The 17,684-nt window shown below is 40.7% G+C and overlaps 1 long non-coding RNA gene across 1 annotated transcript; it reads left to right on the top strand.

The window, feature by feature from the left end:
• Positions 1–4,387: 4,387 nt before the first annotated feature.
• Positions 4,388–16,864, top strand: LOC119798121. Its single transcript, XR_005282671.1, has 4 exons — positions 4,388–4,506; positions 13,207–13,333; positions 13,989–14,078; positions 16,798–16,864. It is a non-coding gene; the product is annotated as an uncharacterized LOC119798121 (long non-coding RNA).
• The last annotated feature ends 820 nt before the right edge of the window (positions 16,865–17,684 follow it).

Raw genomic sequence — 17,684 nt, forward strand, 5'->3', positions numbered from 1 at the left:
GGTTAGCATTTTTGATCACTTGCATACCCCTTACAAATGGAGTCCCACCCGTCCCTCAGTGAGGTCTAGAAGCACAAGATCTATATCCAGCCATTCAGCAGAGATGCTGCTACATGACTGTACATCTTATTTTGGCATTTGACCAATTAGCTGAGCCCTTGAATGATATATTACCTACTGTACACTCAGCAGAAAAAAAAAAAGTTTACAAGTCAAGAAAAAAAGGTCGACAGCTCATTGAAAAGTTAAAAAGTTAATACGCTTAGTTAATAATTCTATTTAGGTTTACAAACAAAAACATGTAAGTGCCAGTATCAGCATTAATGCCTCTAAGCCTTAGAGGGTCAGACATTTTATTCTTTCAGTTGTATTTTTAAGGAAAATATTTACACATCAATTCAGACCTTAATGGGACTGTTAGGAAAGTAGGGGCTGTAAAAACAGGAAGAAACGTTGGTTTAACCTTCTTTAGAATAGAGCTCTGCTGCCCTTTTGTGGAGAAACTATGTAATAGACAATATAGTGAGACAACGGCAACAAAAAGAAATACTATGGATATATCCTCAGTAGTTATATATGTGTTGTGGATTTATATTCTATTTAATTCCCAGCCAGCTGGAAATTTACATTTATGACACTTTAAGATGTTTATTTCCCTCCCCGGTAGGGATGGAAATATCTTATCTAATCAGATATTATTTTGGCTTTTATTTATTGTTAATGAACATATGCCCTACTAGCTGTGTTAGAACAATAACTGAAAGAGTGATTAGAGCACTAATTATGGTCAAACAGTTAATACTCCACATACATGGAATAAAATCTCCACAACTTCTGTTCAAAATATAAGAGTTTATTAACAAAAATCATTCAGCTCCAAGTAAAACATATTTCAGTTTAACACTCTTAACTAAAACTAATGAAACTCAACTAACTAAACTACTATGTACAAAGAGGAAGGGGAAACATGGTGTAAAACCATATTAGCAGTTTAAGATGGAAAGTTTATCTGGAAGAATTTGGGATATGATCAAATTAGCTTGTCACTAATTTAGAGAAATTAGAATGTTTTCAGACCAATTCACAAATCCATGTGAATAATGTTTTATTCCATGAGGTGAATAAAACATTATTTGGCCAAATAATGTTTTATTAAATGATTTGCTAAATCGAGAACCAATAACTTTTAGTGAAATGATTATGTACCCTCTTTGAAATAGCTAGCAGCAAATAGACATCAGGATTCCATTAAATTACTTTTAGTCATACTTGGTAATCGAAATGTAATGAGCATATGAGAAAAGAAAACACATGAACACTAATGCTATATCAGTGTTAAAACCCTTAGTGAAATAAAGTTTGCCCAAGCTTAAACAACCGCTCAACACGTTACTGTATAGCATAGCGTAGCATGCAGTCCATCCTGTTATTCTTGTTCTCAGTCATCAGTGAACACATGAAATGATCAACATCATCAAAAGACATATTGTTTGTTCTGTCCCTAATCATGCCTGACCTGCAAACCTTTTTGTCCATTTCCATTTGGAAGGCTTGAGTTTCATCCAGCTGCAGCTCAGCAGTCGAGCCAGAGGAACCAGAGGTTTCATTGTCTCAGTGGCTCACAGCAGGGTTCCTCTTTGTCTCAGGCTCACAGCAGGGCAGCCTTTCTCATCCAGTCTGGCTCTGTCCTCACACAGAGGCGGGTGGTTGGTCATACCTCTGTGACTTGCCATGTGACTTGCAGAGATCTTACTTTATCCTCTTCTCTGGTCATCATGTCAAGATGAAATATGGACACTGGCGGGGGGAGCTCAGGTCCTGGCTCTTCTCCGTGGAGCCCACTCGATTTTGGCTCGGATTGCGCAGAGAGCCAGTTTGAATTCCCGTGATCCTGGCTGCTGGATGGAGCCAGTTTAAAGTTGTGCAGTTTTCCAGGTCTTGTCTCTGTTCCTCACAACCAGTGGGTTTGACTGTATCCATCTGAACATAATGTTTATTTTAGATAGGAGTAATGTTTTGGATACGTGCAAGTAACAGCCCAATACACATAAACAGGGAAAAGTGTGGTCATTTGTACTAGTAACTGTAATTACATTTCAGATATCTAAAATGTTCCTTTTAGATAGGAAGAATACTATCTAAGATATCTGAAATGCATATTTCAGATATGTCAATATATTTTCAAGAAAATATATGTTAAAACGGCCAATTAAAATAAGTAAAGATTTGTAGATATTTGAAATGTAGTTCTTACTAGTTCACATGTGACTCCGGATTACTTATAATGTAATTTATACTGGTAGAAATGTAATTATTACTCTAACATACAATTTTGATAGGGACATTGTAATTGTAAGTAGGTAGAATGCTTTAGTGCTATTGAGATAAGACATGTGACAAGTCAGGCCGCCTATTTTCATTTAAAACAGAGCCCCATTATTCTTTTGCAAGTATCTAAAACTGCAGTTAGATAGGCCTTATTTGTCATGATCGCACCCCAGTAGCTGATCTAATTTATCACTTCATTCACCTGCTGTATTGTGGTCGGAAAATTTAGATTTCTCTTGTCTTACAGATTTAGTTATGCTATTTATCCAGTGAAAAATGTTTTTACTCTGTTTGTTTCACCTTCAGGGCTGAAAAAATGTCTTAGTGAGGGCTGGTTTTAGATAAAACATACTTATTCCCACAACAAGCCAAATTGTTTCTCAAGGTTTGTTAAAGTGTGTGTGATTTGTTTTTACTGAGACACAACCTTCACAGTTTTTTCATCAACATAAGTAAGGGAGACAAACTCTGTCTAGTCAGAATAGGGCCAATCACTGTGCCGTAAGGACTGTATGATGAACTGTTCTCTCTTTGCGAAGATACGAAAATAAAGAGCTGACTGAATGAAATGCATCGATATCCGTTTATTTAACTAGGGTGAATAGTTGAATACTTTTTCCCCCACTACACGTACCCTCCCTGCTCTCTAATTATCATTCATCTTATTCACCTGCTCCTTCTGCTTTATATACAGTTCAGCACACTTATCGGGGCCAGATCATTAGCTATTCATGTTTGTTTGTTTGTTTAAGTTAGATTTTTAGTTAAGTCCGTGGTTCATGTCCTGACTCTCGGGGGCCTGTGTGATGAGACTGTTTAGTGTTTGTCTACTGTCTCCTAATCGTGGCCTGGCTGGTCATGTTTGGCTCAGCAAGGTGGGGGGAGCTCAGGTCCTGGCTCTTCTCCGTGGAGCCCACTCGATTTTGGCTCGGATTGCGGAGAGAGCCAGTTTGAATTCCTGTGATCTTGGCTCCTGGATGGAGCCAGTTTAAAGTTGTGCAGTTTTCCAGGTCTTGTCTCTGTTCCTCACAACCAGTGGGTTTGACTGTATCCATCTGAACATAATGTTTATTTTAGATAGGATATTTTTGAATATCAAAATGGCCGGCCATAAACCTAGTCATCACAAGAATACCGATGCAGACGCTGCAGAAGCCATTTTGTAGAATTGGTGGGGGGAGCATTACATGCAGCTGCAGTTGGATGATTTGCTGTCCCTGAAAATCCCACACCGTGGCTTGATTGAAATTTAAAATATCTCCTCATAAGAATTATTGAAAAAATGTACTACTAACATAATCCTAAATTAACATATCTTCCTAGGGTTTGTGTCAAAGAGTTGGACTTTCCAGGATTTCCTCTATTGTTTACCAACAAAAGCTGCGATTGTAAAACGGTGGGGGGTGGCGGCCTAGAGGTTAGGCAGTGTTGGGCACGTTACCTTGAAAAAGTAATTAGTTATATTTACTAGTTTCTTCTTTCAAAAAGTAACTGAGTAACAAACTGAGTTACTCCACAATAAAAGTAACTAGTTACTAGTAAAAGTAACTATTGCGTTATTTTTGCGTTTCTCTCCCCCGTAACCCCTTACCAACTGTAACCTGCCCCCCACCTTCTCGCTTTGTGTTTCCAAAGCCAGCTTAATAGAGCGGACGACAAAGACAAGTACCTGCAGAGAGTTTTGCATTTATTGCAACTCAATGTAAAAAAACATCAGGGGGGAACGCTATCTGACGGGCCTATTAACCCCAACAGATAGCGTTCCCCCCTGCCTAACATGAGGGAACGGTATCTGATGCGGTGTAAATATCTTCAGGCTGCATTACCTCTACTCATGGGTGTGAAGTTTTTTAACAGGGCATTCAGATCTGGTGAGTGTATGAAATTAATAACTTGGGATGTCTAATTCTGAAATCATGTGTGTTTGTGTTGTTATAGATACTGCAACATCCAAAAAAATTTAATTTCATTTTCTTTGTTCCTCCATAGATCCGATAGAAGGGAACAGAAACTGTAAAGAAATCAGTACTGTATAACAGCAGTGCATTTTTATTTTGACTTTCACTTTGATCTGTTCTTGTTCAGACAGAAAACACTCCAGGTCTATTCCAGTTTTGTTTAGACTCAGTCTGTTGTTCAGATCTCGTTTTTCAACCCTTTGGACCATTTCATCAAACTGTAAGTTTGCTTTGTTTCCTTCTAGAACCTTGACTTGAGGATATTTACTGTTTGTTTCTGCTTTCTAATACTTGAACGGCAAGCTCACTTCATATTCAAGTACACCATTTAATCTCTGCTGTTTGAAGACTCAGAATAGAATAGATTTCAACTTCATTGACTTCACACTGTCAAAAGTACAAAGCAATGAAATGTGGTTTGCATCTATCCAGAAGTGCTATACAGGATAAAAATATTTATTTACATGAGCACAGATACTATGTATGTATCGACTATAAATAGTACCGTATATATAAACAGAGAGTAATTGTAAAAGGCTATAAAAGAAATAAATATGAAAACTATATACTGATTATACAGCAATGTTGGGATATGGCTTTTATGTATATATTAGTGGGGTTATTATACAGTATACATAATGAGAGATAACAGCAGATAAAAGATTTGCAGATTATATACAGCTATAGTTGAAAAGTGCGTGTAAGTGGAGTTGGATCACTGGATGAGCACAATCCACATTTTATTGTTGGGGCAGTCCTTATAGTTGGTGTCAGGAGGCGTTCAGCAGCATGAGTGCTGTGGGGAAGAAATTGTTCTGGTGACTGGGGGTTCTAGTCCGTAGGCTTCTGTAATGGCTCTTAGGGGGTGTCATGATCTTTTTAAGGGATTTGACCCACATGCAAGAAACAACTCAGAGAACCAGAGAAAAGCTTTAGCAGATTTATTGAAAACACGATGAGTTGGATCCAGTGTTTCTCAGAACGCTGGTGGACGGGAACAGGAAGTGAGAAGGGAAGTTCAGTGTTTAGTTCAGCCTCAGTGGGAAACTTGAGCGGCAACTTGCAAAGACAGAGACTGAAATGGGACTCACGTTTCCGGAGAAAAGGTGTCCTTCCCAGAATCCAGTCGGTGTAGGTTAGTACTGAACTTGGTTGACTCGTTGGAGGGCGGACAGGGTTCACTGTGGTTTGGTTGGTTTCTGAGGAGCGATGGAGCTGACTGCCACTTAAATTTCCAGAAGTACTTGAACGGTTCGTGTGGAGATTTATCCCCTGCTCTGTGTGAAGCTCAAACAATCCTTTCAGAGGGAGGAGGCCAAAACGTCCAGTTAGCTGGATGACTTCCTGCCGAGAGGCAAAGACAAAGACAATAAGGTTAGGCTCGAGGAAGCAAAAAAAATTGAGTTAGACTCTGCTAGACTCAGCTTGGCTAGAGTACCCAAAACTGTCAAACACTCTGGCATCGAGGTAGTGGCAGTCAGCAGCTTAAGAGTCCTCAGATAATGAGGCAACCATCCGCAGGTGTGTGGAAGGGCCAATGAGAACCGGGCACCACCTGGTGGTGGAGGGAAAAAACACAAACACACAACCCACACAAACTGGATTTGTGAGGGTTGAAGCTGAAGTCCATGATGAGCTCCTTGGTATTTTCAGTGTCCAGCTGCAGGTTGTTTGTGTTGCACCACTCAGCCAGCCTGTCCACCTCCTCCCCTGTAGGCAGCCTCTTCATTGTCTATGATGAGTCTGATCGCCATGGTGTCATCTGCAAACTTGATGATAGCATTGAACAATAAATTAATATTGAACTGAAATTTTACCTAATTATCCATCCATCCATATTCTCCTGCTTAGTCGTTGTCAGGGTTTGCGGTGGGGCCGGTCCCTATCTCCGGAAGTCTATGGATGACAGGCAGCGTACACCCCTGACATATTACCAGTCTGTTACAGGGCAACAGAGAGACAAACAATGACACAGAACTATCAACACACTCACACCAAGGAGAATTTAGAGAAGCCATTTAATGTAACATTCATGTTTTTGGGCTCTGAGAGGAAGCCAGAGTACCCAAAGAGAACCCACGCAAGCACGAGAAGAACATGTAAAATCCTTGCAGAAAGACCCTGGGCCAGGAATTTAACCCACCACCTTCTTGCTGTAAGGCAACAGTGTTGCCCACTGCTGCACTGTGCAGCCCTCAAATATGATAATGATTGCATATTTTCTTGCTTTCTTCTTTTGCCTGACCAAACTGCATCAGGTTTTTATTTACTAGAGCTAAACATCCATACATTCCATTGAGACAACAGATTCCTCCTGCCGATGAGTTATTTCAGTATAAAATTTAATCAGTATAAAAGTATGTTTCATTCAGAATGTCGCAACCATGGTTGACACCCACACTTTTCACACTGCTGACCACTGTCACTTTCCCCCCCAACACTTGTAGTCTGTTACTCCATATTGAGTGTGAAACCGTGAGTGTGATTCATCTGTACTTGGAACACACCCTCCGGATGGGGGACCACCACCCCAGTCTGTCAATCCAGGGGAACTGCCTTCGATGTCAAACGCAATACTGCAGAGTTGAGCTAACCAACACAGCCGCAAAACATTCAGAGCCTTAAGGTACTCAGGGCGAATCTCATCGACCCCTGGGGCCTTCCCACCGAGGAGCTCTTTAACCACCTCAGTGACCTCAGCACCAGAGATGGGAGAACCCATCCTGGAGACCCCAGGTCCTGCTTTCCCAATGGAAGAAGTGTTGGCTGGATTAAGGAGGAGTTCAAAGTACTCCACCCATTGACACATAAAGTCCTGATTTGAGGTGAGCAGCACACCACGCCCACTATAAATACTGGTTGTACTGCACCGCTCCCCCCTCCTGAGACGCTAAATTGTTACCTGAATTTTTTCGAAGCCACAGTCTTTCACAAGGCTCTATCCATAGCCTCTCCTAACTCTTTCCATGCCTCAGCTACCAGCTGAGCCACCTGCCGCTTTGACTGCCGGTACACATCAGCTACTTCTGGAGGGCCACAGGTCAATAAAGCCTGATAGGAATCCTTCTTCAGCTTGACAGCTTCCCTCACTGCTGGTGACCAACTGTGTAATTGAGGGTTGTCACCGCGACATGCACCGACCGACAACCTTGCGGCTACAACTCTGACTAGCCACCTGAACAATAGAGGCACGGAACATGGTCCACTCAGACTCAATGTCCCCCACCTTTTTTAGAACGTGTTCAAAGCTCTCACAGAGGTGGGAATTGAAACTCCGTCGCTCTCTTTTTTCAGCAAGATTCAAGATGAAGAAAATTAAAGGGCGAGTGAAAACAGATCTTTTCAAAGAGAAAATTCTATAAATGATATAAAACGAAAGGAAAAATTAATAAATTAAAACCTTTCTGTGGTGCACTTTTGTTTTAAACAAGCTAATTGTTGAGTAAAGTTACTTATAATAAGTCAAGTAACCAGACATTTTAAGAGTAGGGATAATTTATTCAAGTCAAAACTACTCTTGAAAGCAGTGGGTCACTTCCTCTTCTCCCTTTTCTGCTTTGTCATGGAAATGCAAGGATAACTGTAAACACATCTGGTACATTCCACTTCTGCAATACTGATTTTAAAGCCTTTTATGTATTTAGATATTTAAATTCATAACTATGTATTTTCTTACGAATTGTAGTCTCTCAACTAAATGTGAAGAAATAGAATACATAACCTTTGTGTGAAAGTTTTGTATCAAAGTTGATTTGTTTGTTTTTGCTTACACAAACAAAATACAACAGCACCTCAACAGCAGACATTTCACAAATGTAACAGCCTCAAAGTGTTTAGCTTTAGCCCACACAGGGGCTATAGCTAAGCTGGAGTTCTATTTATTTGTCTTCATACAGTAATTCAGTTCAGTTTATTTATATAGCTTCAATTAACAACACACCATCTCAAGGCACTACAGAGACAATCAAACCAGATCATAAAATCAGATTGGTTCAAAGTTTTCTATCGAAGGAAAACCAGCTGATTGCATTGAATTATTGACTTGAAGGCAATTCCTCACATCAAGCATGCCTGTACCAACAGTAGAGAGGAAACCTCCCATTTGATAGGAAGAAACCTCCACCAGAAACAGTCTCAGTGTGAGCAGCCATCTGTCGATGCCAACTGGGGTTCAAGGAGACAGAAGCAGACATAGAAAAAGAAGCAGAGATAAAAAAAAAAAAGGTAACTGTCAACCAGTTCTACAGGCAGCCCATCCAGTAAACACACAGCCAGGCAGATGAGCTCCAAGACAGCTCCCATGTTAGAGCATAAAGCAGAGCACATACACAGGCTCTGTCAGAGAAACAGGACTACAATGACAAAAGGCCAAGCTCCAACATGTATAAGCAAAGGTGTTGATGGCAGTAGCACAGCTGCTATTTCTCTCCAGGATGGTGTTACAACCAAACAAGAACAGACCAGATGAAGCTACTATGAGAAAAAGCAGAGAGATCATAATGTTAGAGATTGAAGTAATAAATACTGCAGAATGGGAGAATATAGATAGAATGAAGCGGCATGATCAAAAGCTGTCCACATGTCATCCAGCAGTCTAAGCCTATAGAAGCTTAACTATAGAGATAGCTCCAGAATCCAGTTATCCACCCAGCTGATGAGCAGCTGCTTGCTGTATAAATCTGTAAAAAAAAAAAAGCGAGTTGAAAACTGTATGAATATTGGGTCCTAGCTTCTGAGGCTATTATAGATAGAAGCAGCAAAAAACACCTGCTGCTTCATTTTTTATGCTTGTACACATTAGGGTCCGCCACGCCGCAAGAGAATCCTCGATGCTCCTGAAGTGCATCCACTAAAGTGTGTACAGATGTGTCTGGTGCTTCTGCTGCTCCTGTGTTCAATGACAGAGAGTGGCTTTGCTATATTAAGAGAGAAAGTCCACCTCTTAAACATCACATGTGCAGTCAGTTAATCAAGATTACGATCCTGCCTTCAAATATTATTTTGCTGTCGGACTAGCACAAAACCTCCATACACCGGTGGTGCTCCGTCATGGGAAATCCCCTTCAATTGCAGCCTCTGGCCTGGTTGCCTCTTGGCAGTTTTCTGCAACTATTTTCGACAGCTGGAAGGATATATTAGTGGTTTTCATGTATGTAATCCAAACTGAACACACCAGAACCATAAAAGGTTTCGACATTTTATGTAAATTTCAGGCAATAATAAACTGTTTCAGAGGAGTGATCCTAGTTCTCTGCATCAGCAGTGCTGTGTCTGTCTCCCCGCCAGCTCCCAGATCAGCTCCTCTAATTGGTTGATCTGGCACGTCAAGCAGCACAAGTTCAGTTTTTCCAGCAGCTGCAGCTTATAAAGGATGTCAAACGCCTCAGATGCTCAGAAGCTCATGAGGCGCTGCTTCGGCTGCTCAGATGAGTCAAAATGCGCTGCTCCTGGTGCTCGAAATGAGCTGCAGGACCTTTTGCTGCACCTTGACGCACGTCAGCCATTGACTTTGCATGTAAATCAGCTGTTTTTGCTGCTTCCATCACGTGTGCTGTGAATGTAGCATTAGATTGTCATAGAAAATGAATGACAACATGATAATGAATTGATCTTACCTTGAAAACTATAAAACAATAATTAAAACATTTTATTTCTTAGTACTTTTCCCTCTAGTCCTTCTACTCTAATGCAAGAGACATCTTAATTTCATATGAATTATTCCATATTTGCTAAATTGAAAACTAAACTGAAGATTTCCCTTGGTTGCTTTGGGACAGTTGTGGTCAACAATATCTGTACACATTTTAAATAAATATGAAGATTAGTCCAAATAGCATTATCATTATGCCAGGTAGCAATATAACAAGAGAGTAACAACTTTACAAAAGACTTATTTATTAGATGTTGAACGGCAAAATTTTAAGTATTCCTACGTAGATGATAGGGACGTCTTTAGGACCCTATATTTGGGGGAAATGTGTGGCCTTTGCTGACCCACTGTTTGAAGCAACAAGGTGTGGAGCTGAGGCTGTGCGCTTAAAGACTTTTTAAATGAGCAGATGCTCACAGGCACTCTTAAAACAGTCTGAATGGCAACCTTTACAGAAAGAAACATGTCTATATAGTAAAGGAGTTGGTGCGCAGTTAACATAACCCGGTTGGTGGATACCAAGCCTGTCTTTTCCTGGCAAGGAAGCTTCTTAACACCTCGGCCTCTGTTGACTTATTTTACCACACCCCAAGATTTCCCCCTCCAAACAGTTGACTTTTCATAGGTCTATGCCATACACATGAGCTCTGCAATACCATGATCGAGTCAGTCATCCAAGGTGGTTGATACTGAGAAGGATTGGAAACTGAAATCCTTAAAGGTGTCATGATGGGTTCACAAGTGAGACCCAGTTATGCAGAACACCACGGAGACGGAAACAGAAGTAAAAGGTTTAACAATGTTTATTGTTACAAGCACAGAGTTAACCACTGGTTCTGGTTCAGGCCTGGGGAACTGGTTCACTGGAGTCTGCGTGGGAGACAGTTCAGTTAGCGTTTGCTCAGAGGAGTTTGATTCAGACAGTTTCAGATTTGTACCTTGAGGGTTCTTGGTTAAAGCCTTGAGAGGGAAACTGTTGGGTCCGGAGATAGTTTGTTCAGCAGAGTCCGTTAACTGCTTCAGCGTCTTACTTCTTGAGAGTGAGCTGACCTTGGCTTTGAGTTTCCAGCTCTTAGTCCAGAGCTGCATGGGAATCCAGAGAGAGACTTCAGGTTTGGCTCAGAGGGTAGGCTCGGCAGGTTAAGCTCTTCCTGAGCTTCACAGGAGAAAAACAGGTTTCCTGGAAAACAGAGACAAAGGTTAGAATCCAGTCTGGATTCAAAAGTCAACAAAGGTTCTAAGAGATACTAGGCTTAGGTGCTAACCAACTGGATCAACACTGCGGCGTTGAGGCAAGGTCTGAAGACAGCTTAAGTACTGTGGATCCTCTGATGATGGAATGAGCTCCAGCTGTGCAGGAGGCTCGACTCAGGAGGATCCACGGCGGACTCTGCTGGAGGAAGGTGGTACTTCTCCAGCTCCCAACAAAAGGATGAATTAATGAAATGAAACAAAACACATATGAATTAAGTGTTACTCACTGGTTTGAAGACAAAACACCAGTCCTTAAAATATTTCTTTCTCATTGATGAGGCCGTTAACAGAGCACCTGTCGTGCTTAGCTCATAGCTTAGCCATGTCTGCGTGGAGTCAGTTTGCAGAAAGATACATAGTGCCTGTTAGAGAGGGGAGATCAGATGCAGGAGTGTTTTCCCCCCATGACGTCATAAAGGGCGTTTATTTCTTATTTTTCTGACCGCACTCAGTTCATTCAACTGAAGACCCTCAAATCCACCCCCTCCCCCATCACCTCAGGTGTGCCCCAGGGCTCTGTTCTGGGGCCCCTGCTCTTCTTCATCTACCTCCTTCCCCTTGGCAATATCTTCCGTAAATTCAATATCCACTTCCATTGCTATGCCGATGACACCCAGCTCTACCTCACCATGCAGCCATCGTCCTCTCTTCCGCCCGCCTCCCTCACAAATTGCATCTGTGAATTAAAGGCCTGGTTCACCAACAACTTCCTTCAATTAAACAGTAGTAAAACCGAGGTTCTCCTCATTGGCACCAAATCAACTCTTTCCAAAACCGACAGTTTCCAAGTCACTATCGATAGCTCCTCCATCTCCCCCTCCCCCCAGGTTAAGAGTCTGGGTGTCATCCTCAATAGCACACTATCTTTCCAATCCCATATAAATAACATTACCCGGTCTGCCTACTTCCACTTAAGAAACATCAACCGCCTCCGTCCCTCCCTTACCCCACACACTACTGCCATACTTGTGCACAGCCTTGTCACCTCCCGACTAGATTACTGCAACTCTCTCCTCTTTGGACTTCCTCAGAAATCACTCCACAAACTACAACTGGTCCAGAACTCAGCTGCTGGAATCATAACAAGAACTCCCTCTATCCACCACATCACTCCGGTCCTCCGACAGCTCCACTGGCTCCCCATACAGTTCCGCATTCAATATAAAATTATCATGATGACTTTCAAGGCACTTCACCACCTTGCCCCCCCATATCTGTCAGACCTCCTGCATGTTCCCACCCCCTCCCGTGCTCTTAGATCCTCATCTGCTTTGCACCTCTCTGTCCCCTCCGCCCGTCTCACCACCATGGGGAGCAGAGCATTCAGCCGCTCTGCCCCCCGCCTCTGGAACTCTCTACCACCCCAACTTAGAAATACGGACTCAATTCTCCATTTTAAAATGCAACTCAAAACCCATCTGTTCAAGATTGCTTATTCTCTTTGAAAATATCAATTTCACTGTCACAGCCTCTGTATTTTTTAAATGTTTTTAAATGTCTTTATAATTATTATTTTTATTTTTTCTGACACTTTTTATGTTTTTGTACGGTGACCTTGAGTGTCCAGAAAGGCGCCTTTTTAAATAAAATGTATTATTATTATTATTATTATTATTATTATTATTATTATTATTAAGTGTACCTACAACCTTATTAATAAATTGCTAAATTGCATTACTTTTACTTATAATGTTAAATCTGACATACTAGACTCACTGATAATCACACCTTATATTTACCCTTTTTCCCACACATCCCACCATCAATATAATGTGTCCCAGAGAGGTCCTATGAATTTAATTGGATTTTTTCCTTCATTAAGACCCATATCTTCTCATGTACTCTTGAATAAGCAGTTAAAAATAAATTTAATCTACGTATGAATATCCCTCTATTATTATTATTTTCTTAATTCGTATATTATTGTTATTTATTATTATTACTGTCGTTTTATTACCTTATTATTGATTTCTTGGTTTTTCTTGCTCTTTTTTTTTCTTAATCTTTCTTTTGCAGGTGAATGTGGGATCTGACTCGGTTGTGAATTCAACAGGATGGATCCAGGTGGGGACAGGGGGGAGGGACTCCCTCCCTCTACAACTACTCTATGTGGGGAACATAAAAGCCAGAGCAAAGCTCAGAGGTAAGCTCTCAATCTCTAATAGTCCATATATATCAGACCAAAACAGATGTGGTTATAAAGCTGTTGCTGTTCATTTTGGTTGCTTCATCCAGACTGAACTGAGGCAGCTCAGCTTGGCATTTGTAGGTTCTCACCAACAGCAAGTCAGTGCTGCAAAAACAGCAGAATGACACCAGCCTGTTGGTTAGAGCTCTTGGTTCCAACATGACATATGTGGAAAAACTCACCAGCTTCCAACACATTTCCTGGATTGTGACGATCAACATTCAACATTATTCATTCTAGAATGAAGGATGGATAATCACCAAATATGAAAGAATCTCTTTATTGATTTTTAATCAATATACAACCCAGATTAATGGAACTAACTAGTCACGCTATGTAGGCATTGATTGGGTCTCAAATTGGTTTTAAGAAAATTAGCTTAAATGTAGCAGAATCTTTGTTACTCATGTTATTTCAGTTCCTACACAGTTTTTCTGCATCAAAACTAAATAGACAATTAACATGGAGCTGTTTTTTATCTTGTAGACTTTCACATTTGGGTGCCAGAATTTAGCCTGGTTCTTGCACATATGTGTCCATATTATAAATGCTATAAGGGATGTAGGTAGAAGCTAACAGAAATGTGTTTTTTATATTTTTTTACTGTCAGGATGTATGAAGCACTCACATCACAATCAGATCCCAGCCCCTTGTCCTCCAGGACCATTCGTTCATCTTCTGAACCTTTAACTTCAGAGAGGTGAGTTGCATCCAACTGCTCTAACTTAGGAAAATAAGTCATTCTGAAATATTATTTCAACAGGTACTTTTCAATTCAATTCAGTTTATTTATATGGCGCCAAATTCACAACACATGTCATCTCAAGGCACTTTACAGTTCAACCAGATCATACAGTCAAATCAAAGGAAAAGTACACCCAAAACATGATTAGCCTTCATTTTCTACTCACCCCCATGCTGAACAACACTCTGGAGTACTTTTTTGATATCTCAAATGCATCTGGAGATCTGGGAGGCTTCTTGCTGTCTGCTGACATTCAAATAATGGAGGTCTATGGCGCCCGAGGCAGAAAGGTCCATAAAAGTCCACAAAAAACGTGTCAATATTCCTCCATACTGCTCGTCCAATGTATTCCAAGTGTCCTGAGTGGGTAGCATCCAGAATTTACTCGAAACGAAGTCGTTTAGAATGTTTTTAGAGCATAAACAGTAGTGTATAGGATTTCCTAAAAGCGCGTTCATGAGTCTACGGAAACCGCGGCAGACCAAACCAGATGAAAGTGCGCATTCAGCTCGGCAACGAACTCATGCTCTTCCTCAACACTGAAGTCCTCAGACATTTTTCTTTCGTTGTTTCTTTCTTTGCACAGGTAAACAGCACATTTCTTCTTCTACGTTTGCATTATCGGCAGAGCACCTTTTTAAATGTGTGGCATTTTTTATAATTCAGTTGTTGAAAGTCCCCACTTGGTTTGTATAAAATGACACAAGTCCCCTCTGAGATAGGATGGGGCGACATACACACTCCAGAATGGGTGAAATTAAAAGAAAAGAACTGAACTGAATAATTATTTTTAAAGACAAAAAATATGTATGGCAACACAGGCTCTAAGTGTATTATCCCACTATAGAAAAGGACTATGGGGGCTTAAATATATAATAAGCATTTATTGTTAAATGTTAATCCTGGAGCAAATGTCACATAGCAGTGAGGGAGGAACAGTGAACGCTCGCACAGCATAGAATTTACAGCCCTTCACTGCACGGTTTAGGTTCTGTTGCATTGATGAAATTATAGAAACACAATAAAGAGGATCTATGGTGAACGTGTTTCTGTTGGGTGGAGTTGACTGAGTCATGTGGAACCAAGCAGGAACTGACATCCTTCGGAGCAGAGCTCTCTAACCCTGAAATCCCACATCCTCCGTCACCATCGTTCCTTGGTTTGATTTATATTTTTAGGATTTGGGGGAAAAAATGGAAGAAAGTTCAGATACCTGCATCAAAGCGCTACCTGTTTGATCTGTGGATGGTTTTCCATCCTTACAGCAAAACTAGCAGCAGTAGTGGAGTTTGGAGATGCAATCCACTTCTTAAATCCAACTTTGCGCTCTTCTAATTTATCCAGAAGTTCTGCAATCATACTTTTTCTCTAACTCCCAACTTGGTGGTCGGCTGCATATTTAGCCTTCCCTGGAAATGCCTTTCCAAATGTTTCTTTTTATTTTTTGACAACCTCTCATTAAAAAAGCAAAAATGATCATGAAAGACCAAGACCAAATGATTTGGTCCATTCTTTGAAACCTCTTTCCTCATTAGCTATCTTCTTTTTTTCTGTTTGGGATCCATGGTCTGAGACACACCCACCGCTTTGTTTGCCTGGCACCACGCCACGCTGGTTGCAAGTGATGACCACTGATATCTATGGCTGTGAGGCAAATTATTGTTTAAATATATTTATTATACAAATGTTTACAGCATTGAAAAACATAATACATTTTTGATTGACCTCCTGCAAACCATACAAAAAAAAAAATCGATTTTCATACATTTTTTAAAAAGCTCCAGGGAGCCGCAGGGGGGATGCTAATTAGCCGCATGCGGCTCCGGAGCCGTGGGTTGCCGACCCCTTGTCTAGCCGTACCCACTCAATGCATGCGCTGTATCACCAGCTCCCCAAGCGAGTGGCCCAGCATTACTGTAAGCTCATGCTGCAGGAACTTTATCATGCCTTTGCCTTCCTTGGACTCATATTTTAAATATTACTTCCTCTATTGTCCAAACTTTCCAAATGGGCTCTCACTCTTTCTTATTCCTCAGTCCTTAGCTCAGTCTCCAATGGTCCTCTGCTTTCTTCCTGCACAACCACTCTCTCCTCCATGTCATCACACGTGATGGCAGTGTTCTAAGCTTCACCTTGATTTCCCCTATTTACGATTTAATATCTCTCATTGTCTGTTCAATGTTCGCAATTGAGTCACATATTGCTTGTATGTAAGGGACCAAAAACTCTAGCGTTATTATCCCTTTAACCTTGGCTGCGGCACTTGTTGTAGCAATGGATGTAGCATTAGCATTGGCCTGCTGTGGCTCAATCAGGCCTTTGCTAACATACGTATCCATCTTCTTGTTAATTTTAGCCTGTTGCTCGGGCAGGGGACCGGGGTGTTGAATCTTTCTAGTACCACATCCAGGCATTGGTATTAAAATCAGTTTAGCTTTGGAAATGTTATTCTCACCCAAAATACAGTCCTTTCAACAAAAATGGGCGGACTAAAGTAACGATATAAATATATTTGGCTTGGGGTAATGGATCATCTTTTCAAGCGGCTATCTTTGCTAAGAGCCCACCTGATCCTCTCTCTACTATTTTAAAAGGTTGTGATGTTTTAGTTTGTCTGTTTTTAATTCCTTGGACTATATCTCAGATTAGATTATTTTTTTCTTTTTTGTGTCAGGACCCAACAGACATTTAAATTTGATCAAGAACTAAGCAATGTGTCCTTCAAGAGTGATCGATCAAGGCCTCTGCCCCCTGACTTTAAATCTTCTGGACCTCCATCCTCAGACAGGTGAGCTTTATCAAAACTGTAAATGTTTGAACAAATTTCTCTCATTTGAGTCAAATAAATATTGGGACTCAAGCTTGCTCTGATGTTTTTTTTTTCAATTATGAAATTCACCAGGTCTACTGACCGACTAATGAAATTAAACTCCATGTTCCTGTCCCAGAAAATAATGTCTGAAGAGAAATTATTTTTGAATTTAAAGTCGAAGCTACACTTTTACCTTGTAAACATCATCCAAACTGTGTTTTCATTACATTTTTCACAACTTCTTATCATGTCACAGAAAGAAAAAAAAACTTAGAGGAAATAACTTCATGCCTGCCTCAGCAAAAAGGGTTGCATAAATAAATTAGAATTCACAATTCAAAGTGGTCAGACGAGAGAGACATCAGGCAGGACTCTTTTTGTCCTGCCCCAGACATCACAATTATGTAAAGTGAAAGCAATTCCAAAAAATGTTCAAGAGCTACATTTCTTATTGATATTAAATCATCAGTGTCCTTTAAACTTACTTACTAGTTACTATGAGTTTACAGCCTCCTTCAGCAAGGAGTGGGGGAGTGAGTCTCTCTTTCCCTTCCCCAAAGGACCGAGGGGGAGTCAAGAGGGGCTCCATTCCTGCAGGCAGTAAATGAGTTACATATGCATAAAGCTTCCAGTAACCCCATTAAAATTAAATTATAAGATGTTATTATATTTGTCTTTTTTTGTTTTTGTAACTTTTACAATATTTTAGGTCCCCTTGGATTCAATTAATGCACAGCCTAATCAAATGT

This window comes from Cyprinodon tularosa, unplaced genomic scaffold, assembly GCF_016077235.1.
Source record: "Cyprinodon tularosa strain WSP-4 unplaced genomic scaffold, ASM1607723v1 ctg61, whole genome shotgun sequence".
In the NCBI taxonomy this organism is placed as follows: domain Eukaryota; kingdom Metazoa; phylum Chordata; class Actinopteri; order Cyprinodontiformes; family Cyprinodontidae; genus Cyprinodon; species Cyprinodon tularosa.